Source organism: Lepus europaeus, chromosome X (genome assembly GCF_033115175.1).
Source record: "Lepus europaeus isolate LE1 chromosome X, mLepTim1.pri, whole genome shotgun sequence".
Taxonomy (NCBI): Eukaryota; Metazoa; Chordata; class Mammalia; order Lagomorpha; family Leporidae; genus Lepus; species Lepus europaeus.
The window spans coordinates 65,146,133-65,173,850 of NC_084850.1; the positions used below are offsets into that span (position 1 = coordinate 65,146,133).

The 27,718-nt window shown below is 39.9% G+C and overlaps 1 pseudogene; it reads right to left on the bottom strand.

Annotated features, from left to right (window-relative positions):
• Positions 1-1,992: 1,992 nt before the first annotated feature.
• LOC133752650 (eukaryotic translation initiation factor 6-like) lies at positions 1,993-24,827 on the bottom strand (annotated as a pseudogene).
• Between the last annotated feature and the right edge of the window lie 2,891 nt (positions 24,828-27,718).

Here is a 27,718-nt window from a genome sequence, read left to right on the forward strand (position 1 = left end):
ATGGAGATATTTTTGGTTATAGTCACTGGGTGGGAGGGGAGATACAACTGGTACTTGGTTGATAGAGACCAAGGACACAGCTAAACTTCCTATTAGTTACAGGACAGCTTCTTCCCTGTACAACAAAGAATTATTTGTCCTACAGTGTTGACAACCTCTTCTCTAGAATAACACACAGAGTAGATATGGCTCACACATGGGCACAGAGCTTCTTCCAATCAGCGTTTTAAATTCTTACTCTTATATATGAGCAGACAATGCAGAAGCAGTATATAGCTGGAGAAAACTTCTAACATGAAAAAGGGCCAAGATAAGCCAAAAGGAAAAAAAATTGTAATGAATAGAAATTACACAGAAAAAGAAAACTAGTTTAGGGGGTGGCATGATGTGGGGATCTACCACTGATGTTTTTAGAGATGAGAGAAATATTTCATTCATAAAAATAAAATGAATAAATAAAATAAGATCTCTTTTAAAAGGAAAAATAGAGAACTCCAAAGAGCTCTTGGAAGTTAAAAATACATTAGCCTAAGTGAAAATATCAATAGAAAAGTTAGAAGCTGGCACTGTGGCAGAGTGGGTAAAGCTGCCACCTGCAGTGCTGGCATCCCACATGGGCACCATTTCATGTCCCTGCTGCTTCTCTTCCAATCCAACTCTCTGCTGTGCCCTGGGAAAGCAGTAGAATATGGCCCAACTGCTTGGGCTGCTGCACACACTTGAGAAACCCAAAAGAAGCTCCTGGCTCCTGGCTCCTGGCTCCTGGCTCCTAGCTTCAGATTGGCCCAGCTCCAGTTGCTGCAGCCACTTGGGGAGTGAATTATCAGAAAAAAAGAAAAGTTAAAAAATAAAAGATATATTCTTCAAGAGGTAGCAATGCACACAGGTTATTAAGACATAGAATTTAGTGGGTGTTTATTTATTTAATACCAAAATAATTAGCTAGAAGAGATGAAAGTGCTTGTTCCCAAGACAGGGAGAAATGGTGGGTAAATTGCAGAGAATTGCCACTCTTTGCAATCAAACTGTAGAACCTAAACAATGTAGGGGTGGCATTTGCAATAGCAGTTATGATGCCATGTTGGATGCCTGCATCCCAAATCAGAATGCTTGTGTTTGAGTCCCCACCCAGCTTCCTGCTAATGTGCACCCTAGGAAGCAGCAGATGATGGTACACCCCTTAGGTCCCTGACATCCACATGGAATACCAGGATTGTCTGCAAGTCAACTTGGCCCAGTCCCAGTTGTTTCAGGCATCTGGGGAGTGAACCAGTGGATGGAAGATTCATTCTCTCTCTCTCTCTCTCCTCCTTTGCCCTAGTTTTCAAGTAATCAAAAACAAATAAAACTTTTAAAAAATCACATATATACGTACATACTTGCTACCAAGAAAATAAAAACATGAAAGCCTTTACTCATTCCAAGATAAATCATAACTAATAACTTTTCCTACTCCAGACTGAAATTTTAACATCTCTTTATTTACTCTTCTGGAACTTACTACAATCTACGTAGTGAGAGAAAGATCAAATTACCCCCACTGCACCAATACTTAGCTAAGGATGTCTTCAACTTGTATATACATCTATCACAGGAGATTATTTTTCCATATACAAGGCTCAAATTCAGGGTCATCTCACATGTTACATTGTGATTTATCTAATTTAACAGGTATGGTTTCATACTGTATATATAATATTTTATATAATATATATGTTTACAGGCAATTGCTCTTCAATGGGATAGCACAGGACAGCAAAACCCTCATCAGGAGCCACAGGGATTGACAATCAGTGTGATCAGCAGGTTTTTGCAGAAACAATAGATCTGGGTGATAAGCACAGGTGAAAAAGGTCTGGGCACCCAGCCACTCAGTCCCAGGGTGTTAGCTCTCTGCCATCCACCTGCCAGTATCCGGTACAAATTGGGTATGGCATGGAGAGGGAGCCAAAGTCCGGAGCCGGGAGCCCACGGAACAGCGTGGAAAATGACTCAGGAAAGGCTGTCAATGAGGGAATCCCACATGCTAGTAGCAAGGGTTCTGGGCTGGGCTTCGTTCAGCATGGAGACGCTCTCCATCACTGACAGCTCTGTGCTGGTCATGTCCAGGCCACAGAAGGCACACCAGGCATTCACCATCATGCCAGCTGCAACCACCTCACTGCCTTGCTTCACAGTGCCTGCCACAAGTAGAGCCTGTAGAAGAGAGGAGAGTTCATCCTGGTCTTCAGTTGTAGTCTTGGGATACACCAGTCCTCCCTGATTGCTGAAGACACAGTGGCCTCCTACTAGCACTTGGTCAGCCACCTGGAACACATAAGCCAGGATTTCTTCTGTCTCCCTGTCCAGCTTTGGGTGAACCAAGGCCATGTAGTCATTGCAGGTTGTAACATTGTTCTGAGCCTAGAGTTGCTCCTCTACTGGCTAAATCTGCACTGAATCTGCGAGGCGATTGCAAATGTGTTCCAGCTCCTAGTCAGTGGTGTTGTTGAGCACCAGAAGACCATGCCTGGTCCCCCCACACAGGTGCCGATGATGTAACAACCAGCAATGAATGCGTGCAGCACGGGGATGGTATCTATGAGCTCACCTTCAAACATGCTGTGAAAGTTCTCCGATCCTTCAGTGGCCATCAGGTAGTAGGTGTTGGTCAGGTTAGCAAAGCAGCTGATTTCACAGTTATTCTTGAATTAGGCCAAGTTACTGCAGCCTTCACACCTGACACCAGTCCCTTCTTTTCCTGCCATACTATATTTTTATTTATGGAGGATAAGGTTCCCCCCAAAACATGCAATGATTATTCCTGTTTCTCAAAACAAGGTTGCTATTCTCCTTTTTTTTTTTTTTTGACAGGCAGAGTGGACAGTGAGAGAGAGACAGAGAGAAAGGTCTTCCTTTTGCCGTTGGTTCACCCTCCAATGGCCGCCGCGGTAGCGCGCTGTGGCCGGCGCACCGCACTGATCCGATGGCAGGAGCCAGGGGCTTATCCTAGTCTCCCATGCGGGTGCAGGGCCCAAGGACTTGGGCCATCCTCCACTGCCCTCCCTGGCCACAGCAGAGAGCTGGCCTGGAAGAGGGGCAACCGGGACAGGATCGGTGCCCCGACCGGGACTAGAACCCGGTGTGCCGGCGCCGCAAGGCGGAGGATTAGCCTAGTGAGCTGCGGCGCCGGCCTATTCTCCATTTTTCTACGCTTTAAAAAACCTATTATTTTTATGAATATAAAATTAATACATATTCATTCAAAGATCCACACAATATTGAAATAAAGCAGAAAGCAAAAGTCTCTTATATTCATGCCCCTAAACATGAAAAGGACAAGAATTTCGTATATAACCTTTGAAATTTTTCTTTTTTCCCTTTTTAAAGATTTATTTATTTATTTATTTGAAAGGCAGAGTTACAGAGAGGCAGAGGCAGGGAAAGAGAGAGAGAGAGAGAGAGAGAGAGAGAGAGAGAGAGAGGTCTTCTATTCACTGATTCACTCCCCAGATGGCTGCAACAGCCGGAGCTGCACCCATCTGAAGCCAGGAGCCAGGGGCTTCTTCCAGGTCTTCCACACAGGTTCAGGGGCCCAAGGACCTGAGCCATCTTCCACTGCTTTCCCAGGCCATAGCAGAGAGCTGGATCAGAAGCGGAGCAGCCAGTTCTCGAACTTGCGCCCTTATGGATGCCAGCACTGCAGGTGGTGGCTCTACTTGCTGGGCCACAGCACTGGCCCAAAGATTTTTATTTTTTCTAGACACCTTCTCTTAATGTGCTTGTGTATAATATGTGATCATGTGTTTTTATATGTACTTTACATGTATATATAATATGTATTTTACACAAATTTTTAGGCTTACACATTCATTTTTGTAAAAAAGTGTGTCATAGTATACATAGTAATTAGTAAGTAGATTTTTATATTGATATATTTATTCGAAAGAATTACAGAGAAAGAGGAAGAGACAGAGATCTTCCATCCTCTGGTTCACTCCCCACATGGCCACAATGGCCAGGGCTGAACCAGCCTGAAGCCAGGAGCCAGGGCCTCATCCTGGTCTACCACATGAGTGGTAGGGGCCCAAGAGCCATTTTTAACTGCTTTTCTCAGGCCATTAACAGGGAGCTGGATCAGTAGTGGGGCAGCCAGGACACGAACTGGCACCCACATGGAATGCTGGCATCTAAGGCAACAGCTTCACCAGTTACACCTCAACACTCACCCCAATAAGTTGATTTTTTCCACTTAATTCTTTAAATTCATCTTTCAATGTTTGTAAATACAAATTGGCTTTATTTTAAAGTGGCACTATGGGTAGCTGTTAAGTCACCACTTGGGATGTTCTTATACCATATTAGAGCACCTTGTTCAAGTTCAAGTTACTCCACTTCTGATCCAGCTTCCTGCTAATCTACACCTTTGGAGGCAGTAGAAGATGGCTCAAGTACTTGGTTCCCTGCCATTCACGTGGGAGGCTTGGATAGAGTTTCAGGCTCCTGTGTTTAGTCTAGCCTAGTCCAGGTTATTGTGAGAATTTGAGGAGTGAGCCAGCAGATATAAGATTCTCTCTCTCTCTTTCTCTCTCCTCCCTCTCTCTTTCTGCCCTTTAAATAAAAATAAAGTAAAACAAAATGACACCATAGTTTTTGTTTATTGATGGGATATTCTATAAAACATTTATCTCTCTACTGATGAGCGTGTTAGATGTGAAACTATGATTATCAGTCTATATAACATTTGATTGTAACATTAATCCATAATTTATTTAAATACTTTTCCATTATTTTGCAATATCCTTACAAATGCAAAATATTATAAAGAGGTGGTCATTTGGTCTAGCAGTTAAGACACTGGTTGAGATGCTCACGTCCCATATTGGAGCACGTGGGTTCAAGCCCCACATCCTCTTCTGATTCCAGTTTCTGGTTGATGCACAGCCTGGAACACAGCAGGTGAAGAGATGGCTCAAGTATTTGGGTGCCTGTCACCTTCATGGAAGACACAGATTGGACTTTAGATTGCTGGTTTCATCCTGGTCTAGTCCCAACCACTTTTGGGCACCTGGGCCATGAACCAGCACATGGGAGCTTGCTTTCTGTCTCTCACACTCTCCCTCTCAAAAAATATTTAAGTAAATAAATTATTATTACAAGTATTTCTACAATGGATATCCTTTAATACCACTCTTTATATAACTGATTTCTCCTATGGCAGAGTTGGGTATGATATCTATTTCAGGCTGAGATAATCCTGTGTGGAAAATGTGGAGAATTTGGGGCCAGAGTTATGGCATAATGGGTAAAGCTGCCACCTGTGACACCAGCATCCCATATGGGTGCTGGTTTCAGTCCCGGCTGCTCCACTTCTGATCCAGCTCCCATGTAATGGCATGGGAAAATCAATAGAAGATGGCTTAAGTATTTGGGCCCCTGTACCCACATAGGTTATCCAGGTGAATCTTCTGGTTCCTGGCCTTGGCCTGGCTCAGCCCTGGCCATTTGGCCACCTGTGGAATGAACCAGTGGATAGAAGATTCATTCTCTCTCTCCTCTCTCTCTCTCTCTCTCTCTAGCTCTCTAGCTCTCATGCTCTCTCTTGCTCTCTCACTCTCTCTCTTCTCTGTAGCTCTTTCAAATAAATAAATGTTAAAAATATGGGGAATATGATATAAGGTGTTCTCCATATTAATTGTTTAATCCAATAAGTATTTCTAAGTAAACGACAGGTTACTAAAGTCAATATTGCAGTAGAAATAGCATAAATTCTGACATCCAAGAAACAGGTTTGAATCACAAATCTGACACATATCAGTTATATAATCTGAGTCAAGTGACTTAATCACTACATTTTAATTTTTTAAGCTATAAAATAAGGATAATAGTTTCCACTACATAGGGTTGTTGTTAGAATTACATGAAATAATAGGTAAATTACTTGATCACATTGTAAGTGCTCAGTAAATGCTTTTTGTTTCTTTGAGTGTTTTGTTTGTTTCTTAAAAAAACTGATCAAATACATTAGATATTGAAGCTGTGTATCACTTATTTCACTATATTGTTCTGCCATTTCATCATTTGAGAAAATGAGAATTTTAAGCTTAACATAAATCAATGGGAAGAAATATGAACTCAAGTTTTCCAAGGGTTTCACTCCTCATCTTTCCCAACACAGGCTGTTATTCAGAGAATGATCATGTAGTCATAGTCACAGTCATAGCTTGATTTTTGTTTATTTGTCCTACCTACTGTAATAAGGATTATGGGGGAGGAAAGATCTGTAGTACATGAACAAAGGGATAAGACTCTATGAAATTATATCTTAAGTAGGAATTTCCCGTACTATTTTTGGACATTTACCCAAAGAATATTTCCTAATTTCTTCCAACTCACATGACATATATTACTGCAATGTAACAGACAGAACTCATGATTACATGTGAAAAGACAGAAGTTCAATCTCCAACCTTGCAAATTCTTAATTTTCTAATCTGGAGGAAATCACTTCTCTTCTCATAGTCTCACTTTCCATAACTGAAAATGTGAAATTAGTGATTTTTAAAATAGATCCATTTCTTCTATTTCTGACCCTCAGTATTCCATGACATTTGTCTCTTTTAGGAATTATATTTTCTGATATCCTGCTTCCCATTTCCCAAATGTAGTCCAGTTCTTTTCCCAGAAAACTCTCTCAGACATCTCACTTTTCCCAAGGATATAAATACTTCTCATTCTAAGTTTTCATGCTGTCCCCCAGAAAGAAGGCTACCACCTATGTTAATAGGAATATATATCTGCATATTGTAACATATTGTACTGCTAAAATCCGAAAGAAATCGCCCACCTGGGGCATTAAACACCTATGAGATGTTAGAGGTCTTTTTTCTTTGGAAAAATAAAAAATTTTAATAGAGAACAACTAATTGAATTTCTTTTTGCAAAACAAACTGTCCAATGAAAGGGAAATGAAATGTTATCACGCCAGCCTCCTCTGTGCAGTGACACCCCTTGTCATCTTCCCTGTTATTCTCAGAGAGGAAGAATATCTTCTGACAATATTAGCTCTTAGCAATTTTTATTACAATTAATTTTTTTCCATAGTGTGTGTTTGGGGCAATAGTTTTTCCAGACACAGTCATTCAACTTCCCAAAAACAATGTAAATCACTGTGACTTGATCATTCTGCTTTATGAATTTTCAACAATCTCCAAGATATGCTGGAATATAATAATTATGTACCCAGAAGTTAAAAAGAACAATAGGAACAATTTATTCCAAGTTTTACAAAAGCATCCCCAGGAGAATATTTGAGTAGAATACATGAAAGCGGTTCTAATTTTTTAAAAAGTTTAATTTGATTAACTTCACTTATAGTCACCAATATCCAAAATACATGGTTTACAAATGGGAATGTACTGGTGCAGGTGATCACAGAGAACATATGAAATCAGTACTTCCATAGAAATTCTAGGTTAGAGCACCAATACCTGTTTCTATCTTCAAGGTTAAAATTGATATTCATCAACAGTGGACATTGAGGATTACATCGAACTAATTCTTAAACAGTTGGTTCAAAGCTGACCCTAAACTACTGTCCTTTGATCGATATCTAGGAGGATTTCAAGTCATGATATCTCTAACAAAGTCTAGGTAATATCATGACTTCCCATTTTAGAGCTGGACTGCAATATAAACCCATGACCTTAAGTATTGCCTTTGCTTTAGAATGATATGAAGCATTTCAAAATGGTTTTTTATCTCAACTATATTGACAATAAAATTTAATGCTTTGAGATTACTGAATTACTTAGATTTAATAGGATAATCAAAAGGACATAAAGAAAAGATGATGAAAAAAGTTTTAAAACTACAAACTGCAAAACCTCACAATAAAAAATCTTGAGCTTTATTGTGATTTTGATTTCTGATTTTTATCTTTTGCTTATTATCTAATGATGCTTTAAAGACCTAACAGGACTATATTAAGGTAAGAAAATCCAAAACTTCTCATATACAAGGTGAAAAAATATATTTAGAGTGAAAAAGAAAAAATATATCTCATTGTGGTTTTTATTTGCATTTCTCTGGTTATTAGTGATGTTAAGCATCTTTTTATATGCTCTTTCACAATTTGTATATCATCTTTGAAGCAATATTTATTCAAATTCTTTTTGTGTATTTTAAATTGAGTTAATTATTTTTGTGTGTTGAATTATTGGAGTTCTTTATATTACCTCACATTATGGCTAAAATAAAAAAGCAAAATAAAATGTGTTGGTAAAAATGTGGAAAAGTTGAAACCATTGTGCATTGCTGATGGAACTGCAAAATGGCCCACTGCAGAAAACAGCATAAAATTCTTCAAAAAATTAATCGTAGAATTTCCATATGATTCAGCAATATCACTTCTAATTATATATCAGATCAACTCAAAATATGATCTCACAGAGATACTTGCACACACAGGTTTATGGCAGCAATTTTCATAATAACCCAGAGGTAGAAGCAATCTAAATGTCCATCAATACAAAAACAAAATGTGGTATATACATATAATGGAATATTACCCAATTCTAAAAAGGAAGAAAATTCTGCCACTCTCTATTGAATGAATCTTTGGGACATTCAGCTAAGTGAAATAAAATAGTCACAAAATGGTATTATGTGATTCCACATATATGAAGTATCTGAAGTAGTCTGATTCAAAGAACAGAAAGCAGAATGATTGTTTGCAAGGACTTAGGGGAGAGGAAAATGGCCAAGTGTTGTTTCATGGATATGGAGTTTCAGTTTGGGAATATGAATTAGTTCTAGAAATCTGTTACACAATGTGAATATCTTTTTTTTTAACTTTTATTTAATGAATATAAATTTCCAGTATACAGCTTATGGATTACAATGGCTTCCCCTTCCCATAATTTCCCTCCCACCCGCAACCCTCCCCTCTCCCGCTCCCTCTCCCTTTCCATTCACATCAAGATTCATTTTCAATTCTATTTATATACAGAAGATCAATTTAGTATAAAGATTTCAACAGTTTGCACCCACATAGAAACACAAAGTGAAACATACTGTTTGAGTACTAGTTATAGCATTAAATCAAAAATGTACAGTACAATAAGGACAGAGATCCCACATGAGGAGCAAGTGCACAGTAGCTCCTGTTGTTGACCCAACAAATTGACACTCTAGTTTATGGCGCCAGTAACCACCCTAGGCTGTCGTCATGAGTTGCCAAGGCTATGGAAGCCTTCCAAGTTTGCCGACTCTGATCATATTTAGACAAGGTCATAAAAGACAGGTTGAGGATAGTAACCAATGATCCTAAGAGTGGCCTTAACCAGGTCTGAACAATTATACAGCATTAAGTGGGGAAGAGGACCATCAGTACACACAGGTTGGGAGTAGAGCCATTGGTGGTAGAGTAGAGGTTATGATTACAAAGGAATGAGGCCCAAGTGGACTAGACAGGGTCTAGAACAAAGGACAGAGTCATTATTAGAGGAGCTAAGAAAGGTGCTGTCTAAGCTACAATTAAGTTTTCTGATTGAGAGGCAAATAGAACCTGATAGAAGGGGCTTGATAATAATCTGTTGGGCTTTAGGCCTTGTAAGTTAAGAGGCCCAGACCTATCTATCTCTTCACATGGAGTATATCCTAAGGGAGGTGTGAACCTCCTAGGGGAAGGCACTCTGTTGACTTTCATTACTTGGCTGGCCTGGGAGGAGAGCTGGCCAGGTAAAGGCAGGGGGCATCTCTAACAAGAAATTTACAGTTCTGCCTGCAATGTTGCTGACCCTACTTGGCTGTCCCCTCAACTGCAGTGGTCACTTTGGAAGTTGGGCTGAGTGAAGGGCTTTTCAGCTTGGAGCCAATAAGATCTGTGGCTCTGACCTGGGCATCCTTCGATTCCAGGGCAGGTCCATTTCCAGTGATCCAACTCTTGGCAGAGCTGCCAGGGCTCTTCACAAGCTGACTTCTGCTGAAGCCCAGGCTTACCACATTGAAAGCCACTGCAGTGGACTGGCCTGTTGGGTCTCCTTGAGGGCAGATCACTGTACAGATCAGCCATTAATAGGCCTGCCACCCATTGCTTCTGATGCCTAGCTTTCTTTTCCTCCTGGTTTTTGTTAAAGCAGACCAGAGGATGCAAGTCAAGGGAGTGCCCATGTCCCATCTCTCATCTTTGGTGGCCTGAACTACAAGTCTATAGTCACAGGCATGTTCTGTAGTAGTTTTTCTAAGGTAGACAATGCCCATGAGGAAAATTATATTCTCACTTTAAAACTTTCTTTCCCTTTGGTCTGAAAGGGAGGTTTTTTTTTTTTTTACTTACTGTATACTTCGCTGATGGCGATGTGAATCTAGCTATGAGATTATTAGTTAAGTTCTTATTTTGGCTATGCTATTACAGAAAAATGTTAGCCATCTCTTATAAGGTCTAAAGATTAAATTGTGCGTCCTACAGATTCCTTCATAATAGAATTAGTTCCCTACCTTGAAGAGAATAGAGAAGTGAAAGAACAAATTGGGCTTAGAATAGAGAAATGAGGGAGCAAGTCCTAGATCACTTGCTAACAATAGCAATATTACATGAATACTTAGCAAACCGTTTCAACCCTTAGATAAGAACTTAATAAAACATTTACCGGAAGGTCCAATGCCTTCTATAAATTTTAAGAATCATGTATTTGAAAACAATGTGAATATCTTAATACTACAAAACAGCACACTTAAAAATGGTTAAGGAAACAGCATCAACCTCCAACTGTATTTAGTGCCATTGGAATAATAAATATGATAACAGTGATGACCATGAAGAAAACAGTTAAGGAGGTAATTTGTGTTTTACCACATCTTTAAAATTTCACTATGATTTTAAAAATAATTTTCCTACACAAGGAAACAACTATGGTAAGTATAATTTTCTTTCTTTCCGAGGGAAAAGGATTCACTTTTATTAATTGAATAGCTCCTGGTACAAGAGTAGGATAGGCCTATATGCTATCAAAGTTCATTTTCAACCTCAGCATTGTGGAAATCTATGCATTATTTGATTTTCTATATGAAAAGAAGCATGCTGTAGGCTGTGACTAAAAAAGTGTTCACAGATATATACAAAACAGAGTGACAATTTATATAGCTCAGTTGTAACCAACTCTGGATTATCTCTTTACAATTCTCCCATATGGGTGCTGGTTCAAGACCTGGCTGCTCTACTTCCAATTCAGCTCTCTGCTATGGCCTGGGAAAGCAGTAGAGGATGAAATAAGTCTTTGGGACCCTGCACCCATGTGGGAAACCCAGAAGAAGCTCCTGCCTCCTGGCTTCAGATTGGAGCATTCAGGCTATTGCGGCCATCTGGAGAGTGAACCAACGGATGGAAGACCCCCCTTTCTTTCTGTCTCTGCTCTCTGTAACTCTGCCTTTCAAACAGATAAATAAATCTTTTAAAAAACACAATTCTCCCATAAGTGCATGGTTGATCATTTTCTGTCTTCTCAATAGCATTTGCTGCTGCCACTAGTTTTTCTTTTATTTTAAACATTTTGATAGTGAACACTGATATCGCATTGTGGCTTTAATTTTTTATTTCCATAACAACTAATGAAAGTAGAAATCAAGGAGCAAAAGTTAAAAACACCACTAGGACACCCATATCCATTACTGGAGTGCCTTGGATCAAGTCTTAGCTGTTTCTGATCCCAACTTCTGGCTAATGCACACTCTGAGAGGTAGCAGTGATGGCTCAAGTGCTTGGGTCCCTGCCACCTATGGAGGGAGACCTAGCTTCAGCCCAGTTCAATCCCAGCTGTGGACAGTATTTAGTAAGTGAAACAGGAGATGGAATATCTTTGGGTGTCAGTCAGCCTCTTTCTCATTCTGTTTCTTGTCCATTCAAATACATAAACAATAAATAAAAGGTAATAAAATATACATCAATTCATGTGTTTATTTGACATCTGCATATCCTCTTTGTTGAGATGTCTTTTACTCATTTTCTAATTGGACTTTTTGTTACTGTTTTTATATTTCTTTACATAATCCACATATAAAGCCTTTGTCAGACACATGGTTTTCAGATATTTTCTTCTGGTCTACAACTATTTTGATTACCTTGGCAAGGTCTTTTAGTGGGAAAAAGTTTTTCATTTTGATAAAGCAAATTTATCAATTTCCCCTTTATGAATTTTGCTTTTGATGACAAGAATGCTTTACCTAGTCCTATGTCCCAGTGATATATTTTACTTTCATTCTATTCTCCATTTTTGAATTAATTTTTATAAAATGTGAGGTTTAATTCAGAGTTAATTTTTTGCCTATTGATGCCCACCTGCTCTGCCAATGTTTATTGAATTAGGTTTGCACATTTGTAAAAAATAAGTTGGGTATGTATGTGTGTTCTCTAAAATAATAACATCTTTAATGATACATGCATTTTATATTTCAAATGTACCAAGTTACACATTTTTTTTGACAGGCAGAGTGGACAGTGAGAGAGAGACAGAGAGAAAGGTCTTCCTTTTGCCGTTGGTTCACCCTCCAATGGCCGCCGCGGCCGGCACGCTGCGGCCGGCGCATCACGCTGATCCGAAGCCAGGAGCCAGGTGCTTCTCCAGGTCTCCCATGCGGGTGCAGGGCCAAAGCACTTGGACCATCCTCCACTGCCCTCCCGGGCCATAGCAGAGAGCTGGCCTGGAAGAGGGGCAACCGGGACAGAACCCAGTGCCCCGACCGGGACTAAAACCCGGTGTGCCAGTGCCGCAAGGCGGAGGATTAGCCTATTGAGCCATAGCGCCGGCCAAGTTACACATTTTTAAAGTGTACAATTAATGGGGGCTGGCTTTGTGGCACAGCAGGTTAAGCCACTACCATATGATAATCTGCCTGAGAAAGCAGTGGAAGATGGTCCAAATGCTTGGGGCACTGCACCCATGTGGAACACCTGGAACAAGCTTCTGGGTCCTGGCTTCAGTCCAGTCCAGCCCTTGCCATTGAGGCCTTTTGGGTAATGAACCAGCAGATGAAAGATCTTTCTTTCTCTCTTTCTCTCTCTACCTCCCTCCCCTCCCAGTCTCTCTCTCTCTCTCTCTCTCTCTCTCTCTCTCTCTCTCTCTCTCTCCACCTTTCAAATAAATAAATAAGTCATTAAAAATTAAAGTGTACAATTTATGATTTTTAGTATATTCATAGAATTCTGCAAACTTCAACACTCCCTAATTGCAGAATATTTTCACCACCACAATCTAAAAAAATATCCTATACCTATTAGTAGTTATTGTCAATTCTTCCCTCCCTACATCCCCTGGCAACCACTAACCTATTTTCTGCATCTGTATTTTGGCTTATTCCAGCGATTTTATATAAATGGAGCCATATAACACAATATGTGGCCATTTGTGAAGATATGGCTCTGTTTCCAAGTTTTCTATCCCTCTACCATGTCACAATATCTTGGAAGCTGTAACTGTACAGTAAGCCCTGAAATTGGGAGGAGTGATTTCTCTTACTTTTTGAAATTGTTTTGGCTATTCTAGGACCTTTTACTCTCTATATAAGTTTTGAAATAAATTTTCTGTGTTTACATTAAAAGTAATTTATAGAAAAATAATGCTAGAAATTTCATTATGCCTATAGATGGTTTTAGAGGAAATTGACATTTATACCATTTTCATTCGTCTAGCCCACCAAAACAGCTTATTACTCCAAGTATTTAGGCTTTCCTTGAATTACTTCTTAAACATTTCAGATTTTCATCATTTACATGTCTTTATCCATTTGTACTGCTGTAACAAAATACTTGAGATTGGGTTATTCATAAAGAATAGAAATTTATTTATCACAGTTACAGAAACAGGAAAGTTCCAGATCTCGGTGCTGGCAAAATTGGTGTCTGATGAGAGCTTATCTCTGCTTTCAAGGTGGTGCTTCTTGCTATGTTATCACATCTTACATGGCAGCAGACACAGAAGGGCAAAACAAGGACTTAGCTAGCTGCTTCCAGCCTTTTTATAACAACAGTAATTCACTCACAACATCATGGTCTTTATTATCCCTCACCTCCCAGAGGCCACGTTTCTTAAGATATTAGGGATTACTTTTCAAAATAAATTTAGGAGAGGATGCAAACATTCAAACTATATCAGCAGACTTTATACATATTTGGTTTAACAAACATAAGTATATAATTTTCTTTGGAAAATGATATTGCCATTTTGATTTTGTTTTACACTTGTTTGTTAATACTAATCATACACTTGATTGATTTTTTTCCTTTCTAAATTTAAAGAAATTTTGTAAAGTTTTATTTAAGGTATACCAATTTCATGTATTCAAATAAAGATTTAGGAACATAGTGAAACTTTCCACCATATCCTCTCTCTCGCCCATGCTCTCTCCCTTCCTCCTCCTTTCTCTCTTATTCCCTCTCTTAATTTTTACAATGATATCCTTTCAGCTTATGTTATATTAATAAGATTAACACTACACTAAGTAAAGAGTTCAACAAATAGTTGAACTTGGGTATGGTATATAACCATTTCACATGTTGCTAGATTTAGTTTTATAGTATTTTGCTGAGGATTTAGCATCTATATTTGTTAGGGATGCTAGTCTGCAGTATTCTTCTGATACTTTTTTCTGGTTTTGGTATTAGAGTAATGTTTACAATAGAAAGTGAGTGGGGAAGTACATCTTCCTCTTCTTATTTCTGTAAGATATTGTATGATATTAATGCTAATTCTTCCAAGATATTTGGTCGAATTCTTTTTTTAATTTTTTTTTAATTAGAGAGAGAGAAAGGTCTTCCTTCTGTTGGTTCACTCTCCAAATGGCCACTATGGCCGGCACTGCGCTGATCCAAAGCCAGGAGCCAGGTGCTTCTTTCTGGTCTCCCACGCAGGTGCAGGGGCCCAAGCGCTTGGGCCATCCTCCACTGCCTTCCTGGGCCATAGCAGAGAGCTGGCCTGGAAGAGGGGCAACCAGGACTAGAACCCGGCGCCCATATGGGATGCCGGCGCCGCAGGTGGAAGATTAACCAAGTGAGCCACGGTGCCGGCTCCTGGTGGAATTCTTTAGTGAAACCATTTGGGCTTATTCACACCGCCTCATTCAGTCTGTGCTACTAGCTGGAGGTGAAGGTTCAGCTCCTCAATGGGCCCTGCTGAAAAGCAGGAGTATCAACTAATTTGCATCTCTCACCACCTGTTGCTTTCTTTTTTATAATTTTAAGTTTTTTTTTAAAAGATTTATTTATTTATTTGAAAGTCAGAGTTAGAGAGAGAGAGAGAGAGAGGGAGAGAGAATGAAAGAGAAAGAGATCTTCCATCCGTTGGTTCACTCTCCAGATGGCTGCAGTTGTCCAGGCCAGGTTAGGATGAAGCCAGGAGCTAAGAGCTTCATCTGGTTCTCTCATGTGGGTGCAGGTGCCCAAGTACTTTGGCCATCTCCCACTGCTTTTTCCAAGCCATTAGGAATGAGCTGGATTGGAAGTGGAGCATCCAGGACACAAATCAGTGCCATCTTGAATGCTGGCATTGCAGGCCACAGTGCTGGCCCCCACCTCTTTCCTTCTTGATGTCAGGTTGGAAAAGGGTGCTGGCTCCACTTCACCAGGTCCCAAACATGTGATTGGCTGTGGTGATCTCTCGCACTTCACACCATCTCTTTGAAGTTCCACTTAGGTAAACATCATTTCTGTTGGATGAATTGGAGGCTCAGCTCACTGGTGGATTAACTACCCAAGAGAGGAAATGGAGTACTGCATACTTTTCCAAGCATGGAGAGTCATCTACCAGCTTAGTCTTACCTATACTCCCCAGAAAAGTAATCAGATCACTGTCTTCTGCTTCTTCAACTCAGTTTGTAAAATAAAAAAACAAAACAGAGTTATCAAGAAAATATTTATTCAGAGGTATTATTGCAACAAAGGCTGGGATACTATTACAATAAGGAGAACAATCCTACCATAAGACCTGCAACCATCCCAAAGTTCAGACAGAAAAGGGATTTAAAAAATAAGTAGAAGTATACAAAGTTAGAAAGAACCATTGTGGGGAGTGAGTGGCATAATCAGAGTTTATCAGGGAACATATCTCCTGAGGTCAACAAATCTGGGACAGGATCATCAAGAAAACATTATATGATCACTCATGTTGAGAGTGGTTCAAAACTCTGAGACTTGGGGAAAAAAAGCTAAAGTTTGATCAATTTCACGAGCAATAACTTTATTTCAATAATTCAGTAGTGACAAATAGTTGCACTAATTTTTTATGAAGGGAAGAGTGGGAATGTAAACAGTTTGTTTCTGATATCCAGGAGTCTTTTCCAAGTGACATGCAAAAGGTGACTTTATTGTAGTAAACTATTTTCAAGAGCACAAAGAGTAGGACTATTTCTTTTTTTCACATGTTTATGTATTTATTATTTTAATTATATTTATTTATTTTTAAGATCTCACATTTTATGGGTCGGCACTGTGGCTTAGGAGATTAAGTCTTTGCTTGTGGTGCTGGCATCCCACATGGGTACTAGTTCATGTCCCAGTTGTTCCTCTTCAAATCCAGTTCCCTGCTAATGGCCTGGGAAGGCAGTGGAAAATGGCCCAAGTGCTTGGGCTTCTGCACCCACATGGGAGACCTGGAAGAAGCTCTGGCTCCTGGCTTTGGCAGCTCCTGGCGTTGCTACCATTTGGGGAGGGAATCAGTGGATGGAAGGCCTCTGTCTCGGTCACTCCTCCTCTCTCTGTATCTATGTCTTTCAAATAAACAAACAAATCTTTTTTGAAAAGATTTAATGTTTTACCATCTTACAATGTTAAATTCCTGTGTAGATATTATATATGTACATACACACATATTTTTCTTGAAATGAGGATATTAATGTCATAGAATGTGGGATTCATGTCATGATCATAAGGTAAGGAAAGATGGGTATATTATTATGTAGATGTTATAATTCAATGAAGACAATATAGCTATCTATATACCAAATAATAAAACATTCACACTTTTTTTTACTCTCTCCATATATTAACTTCCACATATGAGAGAAAATAAGTAGAATTTATGTTGTCTGTCTGATTTATTTTATTGAGCAAAATGATCTCCAATTCCATCCATTTTGTTCCAAACGACAGTGTTTTATTTTTCTTTATGACTGAGTAATATTCCATGATGTGTGTACACCACATTTTCTTCATCCAATCATCAGTTCATGGACACATAGGTTGAATCCATATTTTTGCTATTGTGAATTGGGTAGCTATAAGCATGGGAATACAGATATCTCTACAACAATTATGTTATTAAGAAGTTTTATGTTCCTTCCTGGATTGTCATTTTCTGTTTATTATAGGCACTCTCAACTGGGTGATTTTCCTCAAATTCTAACTCTACATTGTAATATTTAAGAATGGGGTAATTTTATTTTTTTTCATTTATTAAACTTTTATTTAATGAATATAAATTTCCAAAGTACAGCTTATGGGTTACAATGGCTTCCCCCCTCCCATAACTTCCCTCCAGCCCGCAACCCTCCCCTTTCCCGCTCCCTCTCCCCTTCCATTCACATAAAGATTCATTTTCAATTCTCTTTATATACAGAAGATCAGTTTAGTCTATATTAGGTAACGATTTCAACACTTTGCCCCATATAGCAACATAAAGTGAAAAAACTACCATCGGAGTACTAATTATAGCATTAAATAAGAGTGTACAGCACATTAAAGACAGAGATCCTACATAATATTTTTTTAAAATTAATTAATTTTCTATGCCATTTCCAATTTAACACCAGGTTTTTTTTTTTTCATTTCCAATTCTCTTTATATACAGAAGATCAATTCAGTATATAATTAGTAAATATCACATCAGTTTGTACCCACGCAGAAACACAAAGTATAAAAATACTGTTTCAGTACTAGTTATAGCATCACTTCACATTAGACAACACATTAAGGACAGATCCCACTTGGGGTGTAAGTACACAGTGACTCCTGTTGCTGACTTAACAATTTGACACTCCTGTTCATGGCGTCAGTAATCTCCCTAGGCTCTAGTCATGAGTTGCCAGGACTATGGAAGCCTTTAGAGTTTTCTGACTTTGATCTTATTCCGATAGGGTCATAGTCAAAGTGGAAGTTCTCTCCTCCCTTCGGAGAAAGGTACCTCCTTCTTTGATGGCCCCGTTCTTTCCACTGGGATCTCACTCACAGAGATCTTTCATTTAGGTCTTCTTTTTTTTTTTCATGATATCTTGGCTTTCCATGCCTACTATACTCTCATGGGCTCTTCAGCCAGATCCGAATGCCTTGAGGGCTGATTCTGAGGCCAGAGTGCTGTTTAGGACATCTGCCATTCTATGAGTCTGCTGTGTATCCCGCTTCCCATGTTGGATCCTTCTCTCCCTTTTTGATACTATCAGTTAGTATTAGCAGACACTTGTCTTGTTTGTGTGATCCCTTTGACTCTTAGACCTATCAGAGCCATCAATTGTGAGCTGAAATTGATCACTTGGACTAGTGAGATGACATTGGTACATGCCACCTTGATGGGATTGTGTTGGAATCCCCTGGCACATGTCTAACTCCACCAAGAATGGGGTAATTTTAAAATGTGATGGACTGAAGTTTTTACATTTATGGGCAGTACCAAAAAGTTATCAAGGGAACATTTCAATTGGTATACTCTCAGATACACGTGAAGTTCTTATTTCTGATGCCATTTTATTATTTCATCAAACTGAAGACTGAGAAGTTATAAAACTCCCTGAAAGGCCTTTTGAAAGCAAAGTGAGGAGAATTGCATATGTTTGTGTGTCAGAGGCAGGAGGTAGGTGGGGGATTCTGCCATATGGTGTATAAACTTTCACTTTATCCAGCTATTTTCAGACTAATGCCTAACCCAACTCTCTTCTGTATCTGCCATTCTCATAGTCTAAATATATAGTTCCCTTAATACACGAGACATGTGGCTGGCAGGCAGGAACACCATTGCTTAACTGTGAAAAGGGACCAACAGCTAGCAGACATGCCTTATTCCACTTCTGTAGCATCTGCTACACCCAATTACCAAGTCACTCCAGAATTCTGAAGGTTAACCCAACTTCTCATCATCACCTTTGTAGGCAACATAGGTCAAAATTTTTGTATTCCACTAAGTCAATTTTCACTTTAAATACAAGGTTCCAGACTAATCATATCCCTTTTCAATCTGATTGCTGAGGTGAAAACAGAAAGGCAATGGGTAGGTAGTCAAGGCGCCAGTTATGATTAAGAGACAAATAAAAGGTGAATCAGTTGCAAGCTAAAACCTTCTGGAAGTTGACTTTTACCATCACACTAGCATACAATATGAGGCTATTCCAAAAGTTCTTGAAAAACAGAATTAAATATAAATTTATTTTGGTGCAAAATGTACAATTTGGGACATGCTCAATCTGACTTGCCCCAAATGATGGAGTTAAAAACGTGGCACAGGATTCCAATTCAATCCCATCAAGGTGGCATGCACCAATGCCATCTCACTAGTCAAAATGATCAGTTTCAGTTCACTACTGATCATAATGATAGGTCTAAGAGTCAAAGGGATCACATAAACAAGACAAGTGTCTGCTAATACCAACTGATAGAACCAAAAAGGGAGAGAACGATCCAACATGGGAAGCGGGATACACAGCAGACTCATAGAATGGCAGATGTCCTAAACAACACTCTGGCCTCAGAATCAGCCCTTAATGCATTTGGATCTGGCTGAAGAGCCCATGAGAGTATTTTAGGCATGGAAAGCCAAGACACTCTGGAAAAAAAAAAAAGAAGACCTAAATGAAAGGTCTCTGCGAGTGAGATCCCAGTAGAGAGAACGGGCCATCAAAGAAGGAGGTACCTTTCTCTGAAGGGATGAGAGAACTTCCACTTTGACTATGATCTTGTCTAAATAAGATCAGAGTTGGCGAACTCAAAAGGCTTCCATAGCCTTGGCAACTCATGACTAGAGCCTAGGGAGATTACTGATGCCATACACAAGAGTGTCAATTTGTTAAGTCAACAACAGGAGTCACTGTGCACTTGCTTCTCATGTAGGATCTCTGTCCTTAAAGTGTTGTTCAATGTGAATTAATGCTATAACTAGTACTCAAGCAGTATTTTACACTTTATGTTCTGTGTGGGTGCAAACTGATAAAATCTTTACTTAATATATACTAAATTGATCTTCTGTATATAAAGATAATTGAAAATGAATCTTGATGTGAATGGAATTTGAGAGGGAGTGGGAGATGGGAGGGGTGCGGGTGGGAGGGAAGTTATGGGGGGGGGAAGCCATTGTAATCCATAAGCTGTACTTTGGAAATTTATATTTATTAAATAAAAAAAGAAAGTCATGTGTGGTTTTTCAGAATATGCATTTTCCATGAGCTGTTTGAAGATCCCTCATATATACAAGGCTGCAACCTAACGGGAGAAAATATTTAAATTTGGATAGTGAGGCAGGTGTTTGGCACAGTGCTCACTGCTTCTGGGGATGCCACCTCCCATATTGGAATGTTTGGGTTTGAGTACAGGCTCTACCACCAATTCCATTTTCCTGCTAATGTGCACCCTGGGAAGCAGCAGGTGATGGCTCAAGTACTTAGATCCCTGCCACCCATGTGGGAGACACAAAGTAAGTTTCAAGTACCTGGCTTTGGACTGGCTGCATCCAAGCTGTTGCATGTATTTGGGGAGTGTACCAGCAGATGGAAGATATCTTTCTGTCAGTCTCTGTTTCTTTGCCTTTCAAATAAATAAAAATAAAAATTTGTTTTTTAAATTGAATGAAACACTAACAAAACATTTGTCAAGTTGAATGTGTAAGAATATTAACCTTTAATTGCAAATCTAATTGTTGGCTTCCTATACTGTCTAGCCTATCTCTACTTTCACCGCCGAAAATGAAAAGCAAAATAGTTTTCTTTTTCTTCAGGTGTTTAATAGGATCTATCTTAATATCATATGAGGTTGTCTCTCACTTCCTAGTCTCTCTGCATCTCATTTTTACCAAAATCTTTAGATGTTTATATGACTCATATATGAAATTTGCCTGATTATGTAATAAATTGTTAGTATCCCATCAGCAATGTTAGCCATATACGTTTGGATCAAGCAGTCTTTCTACATTATTTGAGGTAAATAGCAGATAAAAACAAGGCAGAAACCCCTACAGAAATTTATGGCAAATGTTCAGCACCTCCTGGATGCCATTCTGTCTTCTTCTATCCTATTTTAGGTTCACATAGGTCCTGATATTTGATTTTATATCCTATTTATATCTCCCTGATATATTCAAAAGCTAAGCTTTATTTCTCTTATTTAACCCTTGGTAATATCTAGGAAATTTGTCTTATAACCACCATTTCCTTCTTTCTCATGGAGCATGTTTAATATTATTTAGTCTCAGAACCCAGAATCAGTATAAATGGACCCATCCTGAGTACCCATAAGCTTTGATTTGGTGATTTAGAGACACCAAAGCAGAGCTTTGCAAGCACTAAATTCAGAACTGTTCAAGAGAAGACTGGCCTATAATAGGAAGTGGTATGACAAGATTACTTCTGAGATTATTCCCAGTTACAGGATTCTAGGGGATCTCAGATAAGTCATTTTGTTTTGTTGATCCCAGACCCTTCTCTGTACTAAATGCCAAAAGTATATCAGAATTTTCCTTAACCTTACAAGACCAAACCAAAGGAGGAAATGCTAAATTCAAAGCAATGGAAGGATTTTATTCCCAGAACTTCAGTTGATTTATTTTAGGGTTTCCTATTTTTACGAAAGGACAGCAGTAGCCTTGACATTATTTGTAAAGATTTTTCTTAAAAAATCTCTTTTTACTTCTTTTAAATGAGGAAGCTTTGCTGTTAGATTTTTTTTTTTGTAAAAGAAACAAAACAAAGTTTCAAAGCCACGTTCCTTTTGGTGAGATGAGGATCCACATTGAAAGAGGCTGTTTAAACATAAAAGCAATGGGCAATGTTGTGGCATAGAGGGTTAAACTGCCACCTGTGACACCAGCATCTCATATGAGTGCTAGCTGGAGACCTAGCTGCTCCACTTCGGATCCAGCCACCTGTCGAAGTACCTGGAAAGACAGCAGATAATGATCCAATTACTTGGGCCCCTGCACCCATGTGAGAGACCTGGATGATGCTCCTGGTTCCTGGCTTCAGTTGGGGAGTGTGAGTCAGCAAGTGGAAGAGCTCTCTCTTTTTCTCTCTCTCATCTCTATCTCTGTTATCTGTCTTCCAAGTAAATTATCTTTAAAAAGATCAAAATACCCTTGACTGTAATGCTAGTTAAAAATTTGCTATCTCAAAAGGTGAGAAAGAAAGAAAAGAAGGAAGAAAGGAAGGAAAGAAAGAAGGAAGGAAGGAAGGAGAGAAGGAAGGAAGGAGGGGGGGGGGGAGGAGGGAGGAAGGGAGAAAGGGAATCTTATTGTGTTCTTAGATTCGTATCTATGAACTACACTGAATCTGTTCTATTTGTATTAATATTACATTAACATGAAAAAATAAATATTAACAAAATAAATAAATATTAACAAAAATAAAAATTAACATGAAAAATAAAGTATAAGAAAAAATAAGAAAATAAAGTATAAGAAAAAAACAAAACAACTATTTAAAATAATCAATATTCTTCTTTTGTAGTAACAGGTAAATGTCCTATTTCTGGGCTTTCAAGAAAACAATGTTGTCATCTCGACAAATATTTTAATGGATTTTAGCAGTTTGAGGTACTGTTGTATTTGTACTTGCTATTTGGATTTGCCTTTGCAGCCTAACAGAAGTCAGTTAAGCAGGAAACCGTCCAGCACCCTCCTGTGTAGCACCGTTAACCAGAAAGTGAGTTATCTAGACAAGTAAGTCATTGTTTTGCCTTCATGAGTATCAATTCGCTGTTGGTTTATATATTGGAAGAACTTCCTTCACACTTACAAGGACCTAGAGAATGGGCATCTCCCCATACAGATTAACCCATAATATAGTTGGGGTTTATTTCAGTTGCTGCCATATCTTAGAGGACTTCCAGATACTGATAAAGACACGAGAGCCAACAAAACTTGAATCACATAGGCTTCTATTGTGTTTTATTTGATATTCAATTTTCTAATAACTTGTATAATTCAAATATTATTGTAGACTCACAGTGTGGTGTCTGACAATGCTGCCGGTATTTTGGGGATTTTACAACAGAGGTGTTAACCACTACTGCATAGAATTTCCATCCTTCTAACACAGAATTGTATTCAAGCCAGTAGGATCCCATGAAGGAGATGTTTGAATCAAATGTTTATGTCATGAAATTGATTCTCTCTTTTAATATTGTATAGTTTACCAAAAAATTGTGTTGCAGCATGAGCTTGTACATATGACTATGTACATATGACTATGTGGTAGACACAGGCATATCTTCAAGAAACATGTTTATAAACCTTGATAAACTGAGACTGCTAATGCTAACTAAATAGAACTTACTCAGAATGAATACTAGCTGTCATGTATTACATAGTCAAAGGGCTTGTTTTCCTACAGCACACTGTCAAATGCAATGGAGAAGAGAACTATCCAAAAATACATAACAAACAACGATGCCCACAAAGCTCTTAAGTCTAACAATGCACTGTGATATTGATTAGTTGATTCAGGTAGATTTACATAATGAATAGGACTGGGGTGATCAGAATAGGAAGCCTCTGAGGCATCATCTAATTCAATCCTTTGTTGGAAATATGCCTGGAGAGAAGAAACACGCCCAAGGTATATTAGAATATTAGAGTCACAGTAGGTCATAGAGGCTAAATATCCTAATTTATTCTTCACTACACTTCTCATACTTCAGGCCTCCCTATGCCATCATCTCCCATTCCAAATCACAGATAAAAAAAGTAGGCTCCTCCAACAAAGACTATATTTAGTGTCTTCTACTCATAATAACATCTGTCTGTGGCCATCCACCATCCATAAAGAAAGATTGGCCAACCCATGGGCATTTCCAAAATTGTGGCCTCAGCATTTTAACTACAATGTGTCAATATACGATGGATTTCATCTCCTGAGCAGATGCTAAACACATCTAAAAGACTGACACAGGTACATTCTCTTACATCTCTTACTGGATTACTACCATAGTCTTTTTTTCATTTCACTTGCATTTTATTGTCACAGACATCTTTCCCTATAGCCAGGTTAGAGGCAGTCACCCGTCTTTAAAAAAAAAAAGATTTATTTATTTGAAAGGCAGAGATAGAGAGAGAGCAAGATCTTCTATCCACTAGTTCACTCCCCAGACAGCCACAACACCCAGGGCCAAGCCAGGCCAAGCCAAAACAGGAGCCGGGAACTCACTCTGAGTCTCCCACGAGAGTGGCAGGGGCCCAAGTGTTTGGGCCATCCAGCAGGGAGCTGGATCAGAAGTGGAACAGCTGATACTGGAACCAGCGCCTATTATGGGACACCAGTGTCACAATCACTGGCTTTACCCCTTGTGCCACGATACCGGCCCCTGGAAATCCATTTATGACAAGGTCTTAATTTGTCCTCTCTTTAAAAAATTTGCAACCTAACAAATCATGAAGATTGAAATAATGCATAATTAGTTATGGAAACACCCAGGATGGAAGTTCAAGAAGGCAGCTTTTGGACACAAATTCACTCCCAGGTATCCTCACATAGGGGCACGCAATTTTACAGAAAGAACCATCTTCACCAAGGTTAGCAGAGACACTCACCTCTAAGGGTGGGGTTGTAGCTGGAGAAAGCCAGCCTTCTCCAGACCTCCACTGGAGGCGGCGATTGCAGCTGCTGCCCATGCGTGACGTTCCAGGCTGGGGCTCCCTCCGTAACAAGGCACAGGAGCCGCAGGCACACACGTCACAGAAGTCAGTTCAGGGCTTCAATGCCCCAGCCAGGGCGGGTCCGCCTGCCAGGCCGTAACTGTGGGTAAGGAGACCACAAGCCAGTGGCCTGGCCAGGTGTGTCCTGAATGCCAGTGGCCGCCCAGCGTCCTGGTGGCCTGGGAGATGAGTGCCCCGGACCGAACCTTCTCACTCTCCTGCTTACAAAGCAGTCCGCGGGTAAGCTGCGAACTCTGTCCCAGAACGGACACCCCGGGCGCCTGGTGAGGGGTGAGGGACTCCACCCAGGCCCAGGCGGAGGGGCCCATGGGCTGCGCCCAGAGCTTATGCCAAGTCTTTTTACATGGTTTCACTTTTGCGTTTAGAGCCCTAATCATTTGGAGTCTGTTCTTGTGTATGATATGAGGTATGGATCCAGTTTTTCTTCTTTTTAAAAATTTTTATTTATTTATTTAGGATCCAGTTTTGTCTTTTTCCAAATGGTTCGTGAGTTGTCCTGCACCATTGTAAACAAAGTCTATTAGATATTTCTGGATTTTCTATTCTAATCCACAGGTCTAACTACCAGGCTGCTTTAACTATGGAAAATCTATACTGTTTTTATTTTGAGAGGCAGGCAGAAAGAGAAAGAGAGAGCTACCATCTGCTGGTTCACTCTCAAAATGGGTTGGAGCTGGGAGCTGGAACTCATTATTAGCTTCCTGCGTGGGTGGCAGGCACCCCTCCGAGCCATCACGGCTGCTTCCCAGAGTCTGCATAGCAAGAACCTGAAGTCAGGAGCTGGAGCTTGTATCAAACTCAGTCACTGTGATGTGGGATGTGGGCCCCTTAACTACTAAGCCAAATGTTCACCTTAGACAGTCTTTTAACGTCTTGGAGGGCTAAGTGTTCCTTTTGCAATTTTTCTTTTTGTAAAAAAAAAATGTTTTCCTGGATATTCTTGCATGCAATCTTTTTAAAGTATATATTTAAATATAATTTTCTCGGCTGGCGCCGCAGCTCACTGGGCTAATCCTCCGGCCTCCACTAGGAGGCGGGAAGTGTGGGTTATTCCTAGGGTGCAGCTGTAGGTCCGTCTGGACTGGCTGGCGTTCCTGCAGGTCGAGAACAAACAGCCAGCATTGAGCATCCACGAAGGGAACAACGCGGTACTTCGCGTCCCAAGTCAGCTGCCATGTTCATGAGGCTTAAGTAGGCTGCTGAACTGCGAGGGGAAGTGGCTACAGCGGCTGACTGTGGTGGATTGGGAGGGCACAGAAAGCATCCACTTCCCATGGAGAAACCCAGAAGTGAAAATCCCTGGAAGAGTCCAAAGCGAAGTGTCCACAGGCACTGGGCGTCCCCTTAGCGCCTAGCCTCAATCAGCCGCTGGGCTTCTGGGAAGGTCGCCATTGCCTTCTAAATGGTCAACCCCTCACCTACTCTTAAGAGTCTACAACCTGCCCTCTGGCCAACAGCCAGTGATCCTTTAATGCATAAATTGGATTATGCCTCATCATTGTTTAAATCCCCCAACAGATTCCGGTGAATCTCAGATTAAAAATCCCAATTTTTTAACCATGTCCTCCCAATACATTATCTGTCAGTCCTAAACATCTGATCTCATACTATTCACCTAACCACAGTTCCCCATGCTGGGTCTTATACAGCATATGCTGGTTCCTGTTTCAGAGCATGCTCATTTGTTAGCATGTCTAAGTAAAAATCTGTTTTCCCTTTTCCCAGAACAAGTGGGCATATACTTGTTATAGGTTGAGTTCAGTCCCCTCAGGGAAATACCCAGAGAGTATTTCTTGCAAAGATGGAGGCACAAATTGGAATTATGCTGCCACAAGTGAAAATTACCTAGTATACCATTTCTTGAATATCCTCTAGAGGTTTCAGAGAGCAGGGCCTGCCTAGTAGTCACCTCGATTTTAACTTAGATAGCCTCTGGAAGTCTGAAAGATGAAACTTTTAATGTTTGTTTAAAAGACTTATTTGTTGATTTGAAAGAATTACAGAGAGGTGGAGAGAGAGAGAGAGAGAGAGAGAGAGAGAGGTGGAGAGAGAGAGAGAGAGAGAGAGAGAGAGAGAGAGAGAGAAAGAAAAAGAGATCTTCCATCCGCTGGTTCATTTCCCCAAATGGCTTACAGCAGCTGGGAAGCAACCTGGCTAACATTAGGAACAAAGAATCCCATCTAGGTCTCCCACATGGGTAGCAAGAACTCAAATACTTGAACTATCATCTGCTGCTTCGGAGGTACATTAATAGGGAGCTGGATCAGAAGGGAAATAGCTGGGACTCGAACAGCCACTCCAATATGGGATGCAGGCATTCCAAACAGTGGCTTATCCCCCTGCACCACAGCTCCTGCCCCAAATTTTTAATGGTTTTAAGCCACTTAGTTTGTGACACTTTTATACAACACCTGTAAAAAACTAATATAGTATTTAAATAAATATTGTTGAAAAATAATTGCTATAATTTTTTATGGCTCTGAACTTTTTATTAAGAGAGTTGAGTGCAAGGAAAGCATAGTGCTTAATCAAACCACATAGAATGTCAGCATTATGCACAGTGCAAAAATGTTGTCTACTGTGTTGCTGGTTCCTTCACCTCACAAATTTTGATCCTTAGTTACTACCAGTTTCAGTGTTCTCAATTTCACATCCAAGGACCCCTGGGCCTCTTTCTAGAGCAGCTGCTCAAGACATGATCCCTGGGCCTGTTGCAAGCAGAGAAGCTGTAGTGGGCCCCAACAAGCTCTTGGGACCGGACTGTGGAAGATTTCCCCAGCCACTTCACCCACATCTGCAGATGGGATGTCTGATACCAGTGCACCAAGCCTTTCCATTGGCTGGGG